A 14164-nucleotide genomic window follows, 5' to 3' on the forward strand; every position below is an offset into this window, starting at 1 on the left:
TTAAGTTACAAAGGGCCACAGCCTTTCCCATCTGCCATAAAGAGCTGTGTCCAGTAGAGTTCTATAACACCCGTCCCCATGGAAATAGCACGCACATAGATTGGCTCTGCCCCTTTGGGGAAAGGCAGTTAAAACCACCCAGCATTTTGGTAACAAAGCCAATAAGCCCACCCTCTGATCTGGTGGACTAGAATGTTCCCTTTATCGGGCTGGTGGGATGTCTGTTTTAAGAATAGCATTGGCCGCTGGACGGTGGTGGCGCATACCTTTAATCCCAGCACTCGGGAGGCAGAGGCAGGTGGATCTTTGTGAGTTCGAGGCCAGCCTGGTCTACAGAGCGAGATCCAGGACAGGCTCCAAAGCTACACAGAGAAACCCTGTCTTGAAAAACCAAAAAAAAAAAAAAACAAAAAAAAAAAGAATAGCATTGACACATGTGTGACATTCATTCTGACTTAGGAGCTAAGAGCCGTGGTTTCTAATTCTGGCCCTTTTGTTTTCAAGCTGTGTGACTTTAGGCATGTTACAAAACTTCTCTGTTTCATCTTCTTATTGAGAAAGAGAATAATAATAATTCTTCTAGGGGTGTCGTGAGAATAAAAGTAGATGATGTACCACAATGAGAGCTAACATCTGCCCAGTACTTGGTCTGTACTGACCGTTGTCTCAGTTCCCATGAAAGCATCACTTCTCATAATCCTAAAATGGAGCCACCAGCATCTCATTTTATAGTTGGGAAAACAGAGAGAGAGAGAGACAGAGAGACAGAGACAGAGAGACAGTTATGGAGGACCCAGATCCTGTGTCTGACTCCTGATGGTGCTCCTGACGGTCCCTGCCTAGGTCTCCTTACTTCTCACAGGCGAGAGTGGAGAGGTTTGCCCATCTCCCTGGTGGAGCACACTGCAGAGGCAACATTCTTGTTATCTAGCCTAACCATTGCTGGGTTTGTCCCTAAGGACAGTTAAATTCTCGTACTTGTTTATCTTATCTAGTAGTTTATGTTGTCTCTTTTCATGTCCCCTGGGATGCCTTCAGTAAGATCTTTTGGGTTTTCTCCCAGAGAAATGTCTTAGCTCCACTGTGAGGGCCCAGGAGCCCACAAAGCCAGGCATGCATGTTGGGCCTGTGGGAGAAGGGGTTTCTTCCTGCTCAGGCATGTGGCTGGTAGCCTGGAATAAAATGTTCCAAAATGAATTTGATAATAATCTCTGTACACACTGACTTCCAGTGGGATTTCAGGCAGGAAAGACACCCAGGTTATCATTTCAGTGATGAAGCCAAAGTCCAGTGACTTGCTTGAGGCAGGGCCAAGATCTGCAGCCAGTGCTCCAGGCAGCAGAGCAGTGCTGTGTCCCAGCCTTTCCTGTGTGTGTGCGTGCATGAGGACATTAGGACACACATACTGTGCCCAGCACACTCTTAGAAAGCTGGAGAGATGAAGCACCTTGTAGGACTGGGCAGAGAGGAAGAGATGGAGGAGGATAGAGAGGTTTCCTGCCTAATTTAGCACTTATACACCAAAGAAATGAATGGAAGCACAGCAGAGTGCAGGCAGCCACAGTCTTCCCAGTGACTGAGAAGCAGAGGGATTTACGCCTGGAGTCCTGGCACTGACCCGCCACATAGGAAGCCTTTTGTCACTGAGGCCTCAGTGTTGAAAATTGAAGGAAGGATGTTTGACAAATGTGACGGGCCTGGGATTCAGTTACAGCCCCCCGGCTCATTGTCCAAAGGAAATAGATCTCTCCTGTGGACAGAGATGGAAACTGAGCAAGTGGGTTGAGTGGTTGACATCATCAGGCCAAGAATTGGATTACAACAAATGGGGACTTACTTGGCCAGAGATGTGGGAAACACCCTCCAAAACCTCGAAGTGCTTTTCATTTAGGAGACAGAGAGAGAACGGGCAGGAACGAGCTGCCTGCTGCTCTCTGCACGGCCCTTCTTGAACTCGGGCTTCTCACTCTACCTTCCGTTCTGACCCAGGACCTCTGCACTTGGAGGAGACTTGGCTCCTGTGAGTACAACCGCACTGTCTGCCCCACCCCAGCCTGCCGCCCACAGAGGGTCTGTTTCTATGCTCTGATGGTGGACAATTGCTTCAGTCATTACAGCTTTCTCTGCAGCTGTCCAGGGCTGCAGAGTGGGAGCCTCATTCTCCCAGGGAGGCTCCATTCCCACTGGAGGCTTTCTCACCACATAGCTTCAGAAATCTCCACAGCCTTCAGAGCACCTCCTTGTCCACATACAGGCTAAAAAGCCAAGTCTAACTGTAGAAATTACTATCTGTAAAATTCTAGTAGTTTTCTGATTACAGAGGCTTTTTAAAATTTCTATTAAAAAAGTTTTATAATTCTTGAAAGACATTTCTCACACACATAAAACTGGTATATTAAAATTCCTAATCCTCTTAAGTGCTGGTAATATGTTAAATATGTTAAATTTCGGATACCAACTTGTTTAGGTTCACAAAGGCATCTCCCATGTACTGTAACAATTGTGTGGAGAGCTCCAGTCTCAGAAGGAGTGATCTTTAATCTTGGCTTTCTGCTTTCTTCCTTGACCAGATAAGCCCTTACTCTTTCCTTCTCTTGGAATCTGTTTTCAAGTTTTTAAACAAGGCAGGTCACTCTGTGCAGAGAGGAAGGGAGGGGCCCTTGTTACCTCAAAGATCCCTCTGTGGGTCTCATCTGAGGTCCTCAGGTGGCTAGAGATGGCTTATGGTGTGGTGTGGCCCACCTCTCCAGTTAGCAGATTAAAGAGATTTGATATTTGAAAATTACTATATTTTTATGTGTGTGAGTGTTTTGCCTGCATGTATACTCAGGACCTGCCTGTACTACTTTCATGTCCAGTGCCTGCAGAGGCCAGAAGTGGAGTTACAGACAGTTTTGAACCAAGCAGGTTAAATATACTTGAGAAGTTATAGCTAAAAGGAAAATATTGGAAAGCAAAAGCAGGGTTAGAATAGGTATAGCTCAGGGGGAAACACTTGTCACCATGTAACGGCCTCCCAGGTTTCCATCAGAAAAAGTAAAGCCACCATGTAGTAAGGAGCCATCCTCGGGGAAGTATATGGCCTATGCAAGGATTTGATACACTTGGACATAGGTTTTCTCATTTGAACCTAAATGAGGAGACAAAACCAGATGATTGTGTGTATGTTTCTTTCTTCTGAGGCTGACCATTATAGCTTTTGAAGCAAAGTGTCCTAGGTTTTCAGTATTCCAAAATGGCTAAAAACTGGCTGGGTGGGAAAATCAAGAGGACACTGGGCAGGAGGAGACATGGCTCAGTGAGTAAGGTGCTTGCTTCTGTAAGCACAAGGACCTGGGTTCAGATCCTAGCTTGTATGAAAAAGTCAGGTTTAATGGCAAGTGCATTTATGTCCGAGTCCTTGGAGGCCAGAGGGCACTGATAGCATCCCTGGAACTGGAGTTAAAGGTGTTTGGGAGCTACCTGGGAGCTGGGAACCAAACCTGGGGCCTCTGGAAGAGGATAAATGCTCTTAACTGCTGAGCCATCTTTCTGGCCTTAACAATTCCATTTCAGCTGAAAACCTACCACTCTAGTTTTTAATTTGGCAAGAAAGATGAGAGATGGGAGGGGAAGGAAAAATTTCCCTGTACTTGCCTCTGTGCCCTTTCTTTTAGCCTGATGTTCTGGCCACTACTGCTGCTGGGAAAGGATGTCCACAGCTAGGATGCAAACAAAGCAAAGGTCACTTGTCCTTCCAGGTCTTGTTAATTCCTTATCTTAGGGCCATCACAGACCCCGATCCTCAGGAGGATGTATTGTTTGGAAACTGTTTGAAGTAAGGTCAGGGTTAGAGGGAGAACTCTCACAGCCACTTGGCATATCTTAAAGCTGCAGACTTTCCCAGTGGCTGTGCCATCCAAGGTGGACTCTAGCTACCCGGTAGCAAGGACACTGGGAGGCTAGGCCTTTCTTCTCTGCCTCAGCTCCCAGCCTGGCCCCTTGATCTGGGGAATCTGGGTAGGGACCATCCGTCTTTCTAAGGAGGTAATGAGGCCGTGATTCTCTGAAAGGATGGGGCGGGCTGCCTGGTCTCTGCCAGGAAGCAGGAGTGGACAGTGGTGAGTGGTATGCCTTCTTCATATGCAAGGTGAGGATGGCTTTAGTTTCTTGTTTGTGCTATCAGAGCTCCATTACAGGGCTTTTCCTGACACATGCCACCCTGGTAGTGAGTGTAGGGCATCTTAGGAGTAGAGGCAGGCTGTGGAAGAGACTGTATGTTGAGCTCTTGAGTGGGTTTCCTGTCTTCCTCAAGTGTGTGTTACATGCAAGGCCGGGCAGCTCAGCTCAGCTGATTCCTTTTCATCTTACAGCAGTGATGTGAGTGAGAGGTATTCTCCATCTTACAGAAAAAGGTGCAGAGATGGGGAGCGACCTGCTCAAGTTCTCACATCTTGCAGGCGATAGTGGTAGAGTGCTGAATGAGACTAGGCAGTCCCTGCCAGCCTTGAACTTGCCCCTGAGCTGCTGTCCTATCCATATCACCTTCCTGGGGCTCAGTTTCTCTCCTGTCCATATCACTTCCCTGGGGCTCAGTTTCTCTGTCTGCTTGAAGAGGGGCATTATACCAGAGTCAGAAGGCAGAGTGGTGTTTTAGTCTAACTCAGCCGCTTAGGTCATGTGCTTCGCTTCATTACTGTCCCCGCTTAGTTTGCTATACGTTCTAGTCTGTTGTCTGGCTCCTGGCCCTTTGCCATTGTGGGTTTCTGTGATCCCTGGGCTTGTTGGTGTCTAGTCTGCCTATGCTTTCAATCTAGAGTTTGGTGGGAAGGCAGGGAAGAGCACCATTTCACTCCTTAGCTCAGATGCCCTGGACAGACCTTCACTCCTCCTTTAGAACCCGTCCGCCTTTGGGCAAAGCTGGGATCACACTCAAACCTATCACACAGGGTGTCATGGGGGTGGATGAAATACAGTAAATTAGCACCTGTAGATTGGTACCAAACTCTTAAGCTGGGCATGGTAAGTCACACCTGTAATCCCGGCACTTGAAAAGCTAAGGCAGGAGAGGATCATTGTGAGTTTTAGGCTATCTTCAGCCTCAAAGCTATGTAGAGTGAGTTCCAGGCTAGCACCGCCACAACCACCACCACCAAAATGACAAAACAACAAAATAAAACCAAACTGCATGCTCTAAACTGCTGTTTGACTACAGTAGGAAAATAGTAGTGCACTCACAGGGTGGTATCTATGTGAGGCACCCAGGACTGCCTCTTGGCTCTACAAACCAGGCTTCAGGGCTGCATTCTGTCACTTGGACACCTAATTCTGAACTTCAGTCAGCTGTCAGCATGGAAGCAGGAAGAAGAGGTGGGTGCTACTGCCTGGGAGCTGGAGGAGGAAGCGGTGGGCAGCTGCGGCTGTGAGAGGCTGAGCCCACCCAGTCTACTCAGCTGAGCTCCAGGTACCAGAAGTGATTGCTAAGTGGAGTCAGAGGTGGAAACTCTTGGAAACAGTTATTACTCAGGGCTCAAGGCTGTGCTCACCACCTCCTGGAAACCCTTCAGTTATGCTTAGAACACTGGCCTGGCTTCCTCTAGAAAGCATGGTTTCTCTGGGAGTTGCACTCAGCTGTGAGGCCAACAAATTGTGAATTGCAGATTAGAACAAATCACTCTATGAAGCCAGCCTTTCCCAAATGTAAGAGAAGCTTTGTTGATGTTCAAAGAAATTACTGCTTCCATTTGGCTCTTTAGGACAGGGTAATGGACCTTTAGAGCCCCAAAGAAAGGAAGTGTCTGGTGGTTAATGAACACTTGTGTCCCAGGGCTCTAGGTCAGCTCTGTATAATGCTTTATAGATGTGGTCTCCACTATTCTGTAAATGTGTGTTGAGGTCTCATATTGTTGTAGAGTTTGAATGTACTGGGAAAGACTAAAGACTTAGACTCAATTTGTCAATTTGAGTTCAAATTAAATGAATTTATTCTTACTTCTAGCAGAAGGACAACAACCTTAGAGCCAAATCAGGAGCTTGTAGTGTCAGAGGGGGCTAAAGGAAGGGTTTAGAGAGGTGGACCCCAGAGGTGGGCATCACAGTTACCTCGTGCTCTGTGGAATCCACAGCTGGAGGAGAAAAGGCTTCACTCCCTCAGTTGTTTGTCAGAGATAAAGAGACCATCTCATCCCAGACCCAGAGCCATAGTGGGTTTACAAAAGCCAGAGCACAGTGGTTAATTACTTCACAATGGTAAAGGTAACGTGTTTTCTTATCTCACATGGCCAACACTTGCAGGCCACTAGGATCTCATGGGCAGTTCAGGACAAAGATCAACAGCTATTAGGGGGTGCCTGGTACTGGGTTAAGTTCCTTAGCCACCACAGGGGAGTCCTATAAATTGTCAATTGTATAAACTAGTAAACCAGACCACCCAGGGCAACCGGAAAGAAGGGTCATTAATGACTGGGATAGAGTGGTTTCTTCCTGGACATGCTGTAACACAGTGCCATCAGGTTAGGGCTGGCTGTCACGTCCCACAGTGCTGAACGCTGGGCTAGAGGACTAGGTGATTATAGACCCAGCCTTAGCTGTTTTCTCTTCCTTCCCACCCCTCTTCTTTTTGAGACAGGATCATGCGTAGTCCAGGCTGGCTCAGACTCCCTAGGTAGCTGAAGCTGGCCTTTACTACTCTTCCTCCCTCTTGTATAATTTGTAGGTAGATGCTACCAGGCCCTGCTCAGAATTCCACATGGCTCCTGGGTTGTTACTATAGTTTGTTGTGTTTTGTTTTGTTTTAAATGAAGCATTGATGTTTAAACCAAGTTCATAGCCGGGTGGTGGTGGCGCACGCCTTTAATCCCAGCACTCGGGAGGCAGAGCCAGGCAGATCTCTGTGAGTTCAAGGCCAGCCTGGTCTACAGAGTGAGATCCAGGACAGGAACCAAACCAAAAAAAAAAAAAAAAAAAAAAACCACCAACAACAACAACAACAAAACCAACCCAACTTCATGTCAGGCAAGCACCCTGCCACAGGGCTACCCCCCAAGCCCTGTGATTCAAGGCAGACAGCGGGAGTGAACAATTACCGTGGCATGTGCCACGTGGACAAGCAAGACATGTGGAGGGCTGTGGAGCGCTAGGCAGTGGGGCCGCAGAGGCTCTGAGTTCTGGCTGCTCTCAGCCCCCACTCTTCCTCCAGTTCCTGTGCTGACAGCTGGCAGCTCTTGGGCTGGGAGCAGCTGCAGCTACTGCTGCAGCCAAGAAGACACTTGCTCCGTCACCTTCCTGTCTGTCCCCCATGCTTCAGAGGAATGGTAGAAACTCTTCCTCACAATACAGGGTCCCTCCTGGGATGGATGGCCCCAGATTGGGAACCCCAACTATAGGGGTGAGTAACTTGGAGTCTACAGTCAGCAGTGGATTTTCTGATTTGTTTCTATAGCATTGGTTGTGATGTTCTTCCTTCTCCAGTTACAAATTTAGAACATATTTCAGGAAAGAAAGCTAGGCAGTGCAGAAAAATACTTAAAATAAATCACCATTCATTCTTTCACTTACCTGGTATGTCTACGTATCCCTCTCGCGGTCCTCTGCTCAGATCGCCATGTTTCTCCCTGGGCCTGGGGTCCTGTGCATTTGTGTATCCTGGAGGCATGCGTGTTCTGGTGGTGTCCACTATACAGGCAGAACTACCATTTGATTGGGTAGGAGCTGCCACCTCCATTTGTCCTGCCCTGCTAGTCAAAATCTGGGTGTTAAGCCTCCTGAATGGTGCTGTTGTGAGAATATGAATGGGGGGTGGTGGTAAAGACCTTTTAAATTTTTATTTAATTTGTTTGTTTTGAGACAGGGTCTCACTATGTAGCCCTGGCTGGCCTGGAATTTTATGTGTAGACCAGGCTGGCCTCAAACTCAAATTCCTCCCTCGTGCTAGGATTAAAGGCATGCACCACCATGCCTGGCCCTGGCCAAGATCTTTTTTAAAGAGCTTCTTGGGCTGAATAGATGGCTCATGGCTCAGCTGTTAAAGGCTAGGCTCATAACCAAAAATATAAAAAAGCTTCTGTGCACACACACAGGCACAGACACACAGACACAGACACACAGACACAGACCCACACAGACACACACACACACACACACACACACACACACACACACACACACACACACCAGGTTACCAGCCAAGATGGTAGCCAACCATATAGTTACTGAAAATTTTTGAATTATGACCTAGAAAGTGTCTGGATCGTAGCTTCATAGGCTCTCCCCCCATCTGTCTCTGTCTCTCTGTCTCTCTATCTGTCTCTTTCACACACACACACACACACACACACACACACACACACACACACACACACACGTGTATACAGGAAGCACACACATAATAAATTTTGAAATTAAATGTACAAGAAAGTAACAGAACAAGAAATTAAAAAACAAAACCAAAACAACTTCCAGCGGTTAAAGAAATAAAAGGAAGGCAAGTGTGGTGGCGCACGCCTTTAATCTCAGTACTCAGGAGGCAGAGGCAGGCAGATCTCTGTGAGTTCGAGGCCAGCCTCGTCTACAGAGGGAGCTCCAGGACAGCCAGAAGTGTTTCACAGAGAAACCCTGTCTTGAAAAAAATCAAAAAATCAAAAACCAAAAATAAAAACAAACAAACATACACACAAGCCCTGTTTCAACAAAGCAGACCTGTTGTCGTGTGTCCCCAGAGAGTGGTGGGAGCCTGCAAAGGCAGAAAAGAAAGCGTATCGTTGAGGCCACACTTTCAGTTCATGCTGAGGACATTTCTTGTGGTCAGCCAATATCCATTCACCACTTGTAGTGGGTGTGGTGATAGATGGGTGGTGTGAAAGAACACAGGAATGGCCCTTCCCAAATGAAGTTCACCCAGTGCAAGATTCCGTGTTCAGGCTGCATGAACAGGCTAAATGAGATACAGGAGAGTGTGGGCCAGGGCTTCCTCCAAGCGGTGGTGCTGGAACAGAGTCAGGAGGCCTTGACGCCGTGAGCCAGGGGTAAGGGATAAGGTTAAAGGATAGCATGGAGCCAGAAGACTAACCCAGGGAGGGAGAGGAACACCCAGGGAGGGAGAGGAGCAGGAGAGCAAGAAGATTGGAGGCAGGAAAACCTGTAGAACGTTCAGGAAACTGAAAGGCCGGTGTAGACAAAGCATAAGGAGTGGGGTGAATGAGGGGGTGGGGGGAATGAGGGGGTGGGGGGAATGAGGGAGTGGGGTGAATGAGACTGCTGAAGGTTAACAGTGCAGCAGGCCTGAACACGTCGTGGCCTGCATGGTGGTTGCTGCCATGAAGAAGCATAGAGGGCAAAGGCTGAGTGCAGTGAGAAGCAAAGCAAATATGCTTTGTAGGGTATGTGAAGATGGGAGATGCCATTGCTATTTCACTGAAATCTTTACTGTCAATTAAGACAAAGTGAGAAGCAAAGCCCTAGAGCAGAGGAGAGCAGAGGCCCTCTGGGAACTCTGGAAGGGCTGATGCAGTCAGGCATTCTCTTGGCAACTGTGGCGAGCCTTGGCTCCCTTCACTCTTTATTGCTATCATTTCCTCTGCTTTCTCCTCAGTCTAAATGATTTAAACAGTGTTCACATTTCCCTTATCTGGTTCTGGTCTCGTGGGATATGGAAGCCAGAGCATCTGCTGGGAGCAGCCAGTGAGCAGATGCTGTGGTCTGAAACATCCTCTTCCCAGCAGCAGCCACTCCCAGGATGGAATGGGCTTCCCAGAGGGGAGGGAGTTTACGTTGTAGGCTTTATTTATTGATAGGCAGGCTCTTACTTTGTAGCCTTGCTGACCTGAAGTTCACAGAAACCTGCATGCCAACACATAGCATTCCAGCTAGGCAGGAACCTGTCTCAAAAAGACAGAACAGCACCATGGAATGGAAGCCCTTTCTGTTGTGATCTCACCACCACCACCACTCCCCTCCTGCCCAAAAGAGTCAGGGCAAATGCAGCTTACTGTCCCACATGCAGGGATGTACGTAGCTGTGTGCCATCAACACCTGTCACCTCAGCACCGAGGAGGAGATTGTGAGGGCAGTTGGGACTACATAGGAAGACTGTCCCCCACAAAAAAGCAACAGTAATATATGCAATTTTACAGTTTTTTTTTTTTACTCAATATATGTAATTTCATGATTTTTTTTTTCCTTCCTGATTGTCCTAGAAGTAGCTCTGAATGCCAGGCTGGCCTTGAACTCACAGAGATCCATCTGCCTCTGCCTCCCAAGTGCTGGGATTAAAGGCGTGAGCCACTACCACCTGGCTACAATATTCTTTTAAGCAACTAAATATTAACTTCTTTCCATGTTAGTTCTTTACACTTTGAAATGGCTATGTGGTGTCTTGGCATACTGATACCCAGGAATCTGACTCGATCCCATATAGGCAGCTAATTCCACACAGTATCTTTTACTTGTTGGAATATATCTCTGGTACCGACTTCTGAACATTGGGTTCACTCAAAGAAAGTGCTCATTCCACGTTAACAGATACTGCAGCAAACTCGTCTTCCCAAAGGCTGCTCCAGTTTGCAGACAGCCCAGAGTGTGTCTGGCTCTAATCTCAGTTTCTTTTCTTCTTGTTTCTTAGACTTCCACACTGATTAATCAAGAGTGAAAAATCTGAAGAGATGCAAGCAAGAAGAAGAAATTAAACTAGGTGGGTAGCTATGCAGTTCACACTTCTGTGCCATCATATCCCAAGTTTGCCTACATGTTTTTTTCCTTTTTCTTGCTTGAAAGAAAGTCATTAGGTTCTAAATGAAGTTTAGGGGGAATTTTCGTCGCCTAAAGAAAAGGCAGGTGGCTCTTAGCAGCAGTTATATAATGGCATGCTACCTGCCATGTCACAGGCCTGACTCCCACAGGCATTGGAAAGACAGCTTCCTTCCAGTGTCTTAGCAGGTTTCTTCAGCCATATATCCAAACAGATGGAGTCATACATAGCTGATTAGCAACTCTGGGTGTGACGCCAACTTTTTCTGCATGTTTCTGTTATAAAGAAATATTCACAACAACCAGGGCATGTTATGGGAACTGTCATTTTAAGACTTCGTTAGAGTTACCAAAACAAGCAAAGCCCAGCCCAAAGAAATGGGCACAGCCCAGCATTCTTATAGGAGGGCTGGGACAGGCTCTTTACTTTCGGAAACAAACTGCATACACAGTGTGAATGGGTTGCCTGGAAGTGTGCCACCTAGGGTCAGTAGTCATAGTTTTTATGATAGCCAGGTATTCTGGCATAGAGGTACATGGTCTAAACCAGATGGCATGGCTGTTGGTTTTCCTTCTTTCCTCCCTCCCTCCCTCTCTCCCTCCCTCTCTCTTTCTTCCTTCCTTTCTTTCTGATACAAGGTCTTACCATGTTACTCTGGCTGGCCTGGAACTCACAGAGATCCACTTGCCTCTGCCTCCCAAATGGTAGGATGAAAGTTGTACATGACCACACCACACCTGGCTTTTCACCCACAACACCGAAATCTGAAAATCCTGTGACTTGCCATGCATTGTTAAGTTGGGGGTATTCTGTCCACAGCCATCTGCCCACTCATGCAGGTGTCAGTGGCCACATGTGCCCAGTTGACCCATGTCTACCCAGGTCTTTTCCACAACTAAAATTGTCAGAAAGGTGCTGAGAGCCTGGCAGCAAGCTCACCTCTCTTCAGTTGTGAAGAGCTCATTGGTTCTGTTGTGTTCCTCAACCAGGGACTCGTGAGGAAGGTTGTCTTGTAGGAGCAGCACAGCTCTAATGCAGCTCAGTTTAGACTCACTCAGGAAATGGTCTTTTAGCTCAGTTTATCAGCAGGGGTGAGGTGGATACTGGTTGCCACAGCAGAAGTGGCAGACTTAGTCCTTGCCTTCAGGAAGCTTAAGAGTCCGGTCGCTAGATGAGTGACTTGTCAGCGCTAGGCGCAGAAGCAGGTGAGAAATGGTCTGGAGAGGAGTATGCCAAACAGGCTGCAGGCCTCCAGGCTTCTGGAGCAGCACAAGGAAGGTCCAGAGGCCTGAGAGGCTCGGTGCCCCTGAGGATACAGTGGTGTGCATGGGCTTTGTAACACAGAGCAGGAGCCACCGGTGAAGCTGAGTCTGCAAATGGCTATGAATGAGTCCAGCTTATGGCTGGACCATTATGGCTCTAAGCAGTAAGTCACTGAGTCAGGCTTAGAAAGATGACCCTTCTGGAAATTAGGCTAAGTTAATTTCCTTACCCTCCCCATCTGCCCTCATCCCCTCTCCTCAGGGCCTGTACTCCTCCTGCTGGTGGACCTGATGAGGAAAGGTTACATTCTGGGGAGGTGATCTCCTGGGAGAGAATGAGGAGGTGGGTGGGTAGAGTCATCTAGTGTAAAGCAGAGTAGCCCTGTACAGGTGGCCCTGCACAAGTCCCTTCATAGCTGTGGGCACCAGCTGCCTTGTCTACTAAAGGATGGTAGGCATTCGCTCCCTCCTGTTTGATTCTGCTGTGGGTATTGTATGTGCTCAGTTGGGGCTTCAGGCCCCTGTGGCTTGTTAGTCACACAATGCCTTGTTGAAATGCCCACAGGGATCCCAGGGTCCACCAGCTGCTATTTGTCCTGTGTTAAGGGCCTCTCTCCCATGATGCCATCTTTAGGGATGCTGGCTGCAGGCTAGGTGTGTGCTTGGCCATGGCCATACAGAAGGCGTGTAGAACAGTATTAGGATAAACACACCTATGCTTTGCTGTGTAGCCCTGGCTGTCCTGGAACTCACTCTGTAGACCAGGCTGGCCTCAAGCTCAGAGATCCTTCTGCCTCTGCCTCCCAAGTGCTGGGATTGCTTGAGCACTACCATGGCCACCTTATTTCACGCTTCTTAATCTCACTGAGTTTAGTCTTGTGAAATACCCAAATGTCACAGATAACGAAACTGAGGTTCCAAGAGGTGACCTCCTGGTGACACGGATGAAGTGGAAGAGCCTGTTTCTGACGCTGCAGCACCTGCAGTACTGTATGTATTTCTGTAGACAGGTCAGATATGGCAGAGGCCGTGGAGAAACAAGAGACACAGCTCCTCTGTTCTCTCTTGGTGACTAACACATGATCTAGAGCTGAGCTCTGGGGCAGCTTGTCCAGTTAGTGTTTTGCCTAAGACCTTTTCTCCAGATGCCTTGAGGCCACCTCTCTGCCTTGTGTGTGATTTCCCTGACAGCTCGGAGTGTGTCTGCTTAGCTCCCTGGATATTTTCCTTTGGGCCTGCAGCCATGCTCACAGAGAAGGCTTTGTTACTCCTGTGAGAGGAAGGGAGCGATGCCTGTGCTAACCTGGGATGCACACGGAGGGTGCCCTTCCTCTAATGAGGAGCCATGGCCACTAGGACGGCTCCTTTGAGTGGAGTGACGTCCTTGAGTGACGGCTCCACTGGAGCAAGTGGAGAGGGTCGCCGCAGGTGGGAATCCTCTTTGTTCAGGACAGTATCTACGCCAAGCCATCTAAAGAGTCTGCCAATAGAACCAGTGTGACCAAAGTATCCACATTACCCAAAGCAGTATACACATTTAGCACTGTCCTTATCAGAACTGAAGTGGCATTTCTCCCAGAAACAGGTATCTGCTTGGCCATAGCCACAACAGAAGGCTTTCTAGAATTACTTGTTTTAGGAAGATTTCTTTTACATTAAAAAAAAATTCTAAAATTTATGAAGCTATAAAGACCATGAATAACTAAAGCACTCTTGAGCAAAAAGAGCCAAGCTGGAGGTCCCACAATACCTGATTCTAAGTTATGTTACAAAACTAGCAATTAAAGTGGTGGAGTGTTAGCCTAGAAACAGACATAGAGACAGGCCAGTGTGCTGGAATAGAAAGTCCAGAAGCAAACTCCACATGGAATGTCAGCTAATCTTTGACAAAGGGGTCAAAAATATGCAGTGGAGAAAGGGACAGACGGCCTCTTTAATAAGTGAGAAAGCAAGATGATCCATGAGAAAGAATGGTATATTTCTTATACCATACACAAAACCCAACTAAAAAAATGGCCTAAAATTTAGATGTAAGATCTGATAGCTGGGGAGATGGCTTGGCAGTAAGAGCGCTTTCCCTGTAGCATGGGGACCTGAGGACTTGAGTTCAAATTCCCCTATCCACATAAAAAGCAGTGCATGGATTTGGGTGCCTATAACCTTAGCACTGGGAGGTGAA

General features: G+C 47.6%; 1 protein-coding gene across 3 annotated transcripts in view; it reads left to right on the forward strand.

Moving 5' to 3' along the window:
- The window catches only part of Pkig (cAMP-dependent protein kinase inhibitor gamma), a 74493-nt gene that overhangs the window by 36635 nt on the left and 23694 nt on the right, over positions 1 to 14164 (forward strand). For all 3 annotated transcript variants that reach the window (XM_059261865.1, XM_059261866.1, XM_059261867.1), the window contains exon 2: positions 10598 to 10666. The gene's annotated coding sequence lies outside the window, so the exon portion shown is untranslated. The remainder of the gene's footprint in view (positions 1 to 10597; positions 10667 to 14164) is intronic.

Source organism: Peromyscus eremicus, chromosome 4 (assembly GCF_949786415.1).
Source record: "Peromyscus eremicus chromosome 4, PerEre_H2_v1, whole genome shotgun sequence".
NCBI classification, from domain to species: Eukaryota; Metazoa; Chordata; class Mammalia; order Rodentia; family Cricetidae; genus Peromyscus; species Peromyscus eremicus.